Source organism: Gossypium hirsutum, chromosome D08 (genome assembly GCF_007990345.1).
Source record: "Gossypium hirsutum isolate 1008001.06 chromosome D08, Gossypium_hirsutum_v2.1, whole genome shotgun sequence".
NCBI lineage: Eukaryota > Viridiplantae > Streptophyta > Magnoliopsida > Malvales > Malvaceae > Gossypium > Gossypium hirsutum.
In genome coordinates, this window is record NC_053444.1 from 21,610,304 (window position 1) to 21,614,488 (window position 4,185).

The following is a 4,185-nucleotide window of genomic DNA, read 5'->3' on the forward strand; positions in this document are numbered from 1 at the left end:
CACATAATGAGAACATAGTTCTATTAATATATGAATTTGGTTCGTATATAAATTTAAATAAATATAGTTTACCGAAATCCTTGTTATAATTAATGTAATTATAATTTTTGGTTAAAAACTTTAATATATTTATTTATTTTTAATTATGATTATTATGTTCGATAAAAATTTTATGAATTATGATTCATTATATATATACCAATTATAAAAGAGTGATATATAGAGTTTTCAAAAACTCTAAAAAAAAAAGAAAAACCTGAAAACTTTGCTTGTGAGGTATAGCAGCCGTTAAGCAAAGAATTCTCTAAAAAAAATAGTTTTGGAGATTTCTTCCATTCATTGTCAAACTGGGTGGATTTCGTACAGGTCGGAATCATAAAAGGTTGCGGCTTGGTTTGCCGAGGAGTTGTTGTCTACTCAGATTAAAGTTTCGATAATTTCGAAAGCATTATTTCACCCCGATTCATTCCTCACAGATGGATCCATGGGTTGGATCGCCAGAATTATTTTTTTATTAATTTTTACTGCGGCATAGGGGTACTGGCGATCCTACATATACTCCATTACTCCCACTTCTAATGTGTTAATCCTATTTAATTTCACTAAACATCATTTGATACATTTATCTTTTCTATTCAACTGTGATAACTTTGACAAAGAGCACTCATCCAATCCTCGTGGGAATGACACTCACTCATCACTTTATTACTTGATTCGACGTGTACACTTGCACAATTCACACATCATATTCACATGCGACAAGTTTTTTGTGACATTGCTGGGGATTGGAAATTGGTAATTTTAGTTTTTGTTATTGCAATTTTATAGTTTTAGTTCCTAATTTGATTGTTTTGTGATCTCAACAAGTCTGTTACTAACTATATGCGTAGAGGCATTCTTGTTGAAGAACTCTATCCCTTAGATCCAAAAATTGAATGGACCTTGCTAAGAAGGAGAAGAGAACAAAGAGCAAGGAATCAAGATAGTAACAATCCACCTGCTATGAATGAAAAACTTAATCTGAGAGCTCCAAATGTTAATCCTCCTATTGCTCAGATGTATGATGGTCGGGATGGGCCAATTTGAGAGCATGTAGTGCCTATCATAGAGAACTTTAATCCTGGAATAGTCAGGCAACAAATTCAAGCTCCTCGTTTTAAATTGAAACCTATAATGTTTCAGATACTTCAATCAATTGGTCAGTTTGGTGGTTTGCCAACTAACGAACCCAGATTGTACTTGAGACTTTTCTTGGAGGTTTGTGATTCTTTTAGCTAGTAGGGTATCCCTGAAGAAGCCTTAAAACTCAAATTGCTTCCCTATCCTTTAAGAGATTGTGCTAGAACATGGCTCAACACTTTACCATCTGGAACAGTAGAATCATGGAATGATCTCTGTCATATATTTCTACTGTGATATAACCCACAAAATATGAATTCCAAACTAAGAAATGATATAACATCCTCCAAGAAACTAGAGCATGAAACACTGTATGAAGCATGGGAAAGGTTCAAAGATTTGCTTAGGAAAGTCCTATGCATGGATTTCAACATTGGACCCAAATAGAGATGTTCTACAATGGCTTAAATGCACTGACACGAATGGTGGTTGATGCTTCAACTAATGGAACTTTGTTAGATAATTCTTACAATGAAGCCTATAAGATTTTGGAGGGAAATGCCAATAATGATTAACAATACCCCACAACAAGAGTTGGAACTAGTAGGAGAGTGGCTGCATCATTGGAACTTGATACTACTACCTCACTTACTACTCAGGTACCTTCTTTAGCCAACATGATAAAGACCGTGCAGAAGCCTAGTGATGTGAAAGAGTTGAAAACAAAAATGGTATCTTGTGTTTATTGTGGTGAGGATCACGTGTTTGAAGAGTGTCCCTCAAACCCAACATCTATCTACTATATAGGCAACTGTAATAAGAACAACAATCCTTATTCCAAAATGTATAAACCTGGTTGGAAACAACACCCAAATTTTGGACGGAACAATCAATGAGTTGGAAATTGTAACACGGCTATTAGACCAAATACCATAAATGTTCCACCTGGTTTCAATTAGTATATACTACCTCTAGAGCGAGTTCAACAATGACAATTATCATCTCCTTCCTCATCTATTGAGTCTCTACTAAATGAGTATATGTCCAAGAAAGATGATGTGATTTAGAGCAAAGAATCATCATTACGAGCTTTAGAGAATCAAGTAGGAAAGATAGCTAATGCTTTGAACTCAAGAACACAAGGAACTTTGCCTAGTGATATCGAGAATGCAAGACCACATGGGAAAAAATTGTAAAGCAATCACTCTTAGAAGTGGCACACAACTAGATAGAGTTTTCAAGAATGTTGTTCCTGAATTAGTGAATATAGAAAAAATTACAAGCAAAACACTTCAACAACCCAAGAAGAGCACCACAACTGAGAAAACTGGACCAAGATATGCTGAAGCAAACTTAGATAGCACTGCTGAACATAATGCCCAAGCAAAATCATCATTACAACCTAAAGTTCGCCCACCTACCAATTTTCCTAATGTTTTCAAAATCACAAACAAGACCAACATTTTAGGCAATTCTTGGATGTCCTTAAGCAACTTCATATCAATATACCTTTGGTCGAAGCCTTGGAGCAAATGCCTAACTATGTCAAGTTTATGAAAGACATACTTCCAAAGAAGAGACAATTGGGAGAATTTGAAATAGTCTCACTCAATAAATGGTGCACTACATGTTGACAAATAAATTGCCTCCAAAGGTGAAGGACCCAAGAAGCTTCACAATACTTTGCTCAATTGGAAACCAATATGTTGGGAAGGCCTTGAGCGATTTAGGAGCGAGCATAAATCTTATGCCGATGTCTGTGTTCAAAAAGGTGGGAATTGGTGAAGTAAGGCCTACCACTATAACCTTACAATTGGTAGATCGATCATATGCACACCTAGAAGGTAAAATCAAGGATTTCCTGGTAAGGGTAGATAAATTCATTTTTCCTGATGATTTCATTGTGTTAGACTGTAAAGCTGACAAAGATGTGCCTATTGTTTTGGGTAGAACTTTCCTTGCAACAGGTAGGACTGTGATTGATGTTCAAAAGGGATAATTAACTATGAGGGTGAACAATGAACATATCATTTTTAATGTTTTCAAGGCTATAAAATGTGTTGATGATATCAAAGAGTGCCATGCTGTCAGTTTGTTAGATTCTTTTGTGGAAGTGGAATTTGAAAAAGAATACCATGAAAAAGAGCATAGTGAATCAGATTCAGTTGATATTGATGATGAAGAGCCATTAGGACACCACAACGAGTTGCTAGAATCCAAACTAATTGTTGATAGACTTGTAAAGAGGTTTGACACATTAGATTTATTTGCTCAAACTTTCAGCGTTTCTAAATTGTCCATAGAAGAACCACCCACTTAGCGTTAAAACGTCTACCTTCACAGTTAAAGTACGCATATTTAGGAAAGGATAACATGTAACGCCCCAAAAGTCTAAGTCTTTAATTTTTTCATGTTTTGACACAAATTGCTTGTTTGCTTTAATGGCTAAGTGATTTGAGTGTGTATGGGAGTGTTTGAGAAGCTTGGGTTCAAGTCTTTGCCTTGGCAGAATTTTTAGTTTTTCTTTTAAACAAATTTGGGCATAGACATATAGGCCTTATAAATATTAGTGTTGGTTTTATGTCACAAAAAGAGCTTGTGGTCAAGTGGCAAGGTGGCATGTTGTGTAACTGAGAGGTCTGAGGTTCAAGTCCTGGGTTGTGCAGTAGAATATTTATTTTGCTGCTTGAGCTATGTAGGTAGTGGAGTTGGATTGAAACACAGCTAAGGGGAGTTTAAATGAAGTTTGAATGGAGTTGTTGGGGGAGTTTCAGGAGAAATTGGTGGAGTGATTCAACGAGGGATAAGGGGAGAGATTTTAGGAGAAAATCAATGAGTTGTTTGTGAGGAGAGTTGTGCTATTTTGGGAAAACTCTAGCTAGAGGTTTCGGTTGGGGGTTTGCTTGTGCGGAATTTGGTTAGTAGGTACTCAGGTAATCGGTTTTTGAAGTTTTCTTTCTGTCAGTTTTGGGTTCGGTCGGTTTCGCGTTCTTGTCTTTTTGCTTTTGGGTGCCAATTTTTGCTAAGACTGTGTTTCTCTTGGGTGTCTTTGATATCTTTTTCTGC

General features: G+C 36.1%; 1 non-coding gene across 1 annotated transcript; it reads right to left on the bottom strand.

Moving 5' to 3' along the window:
- Nucleotides 1–1,440: 1,440 nt before the first annotated feature.
- Nucleotides 1,441–1,546, bottom strand: LOC121220639 (small nucleolar RNA R71). The gene has a single exon (XR_005917859.1). It is a non-coding gene; the product is annotated as a small nucleolar RNA R71 (small nucleolar RNA).
- Between the last annotated feature and the right edge of the window lie 2,639 nt (nt 1,547–4,185).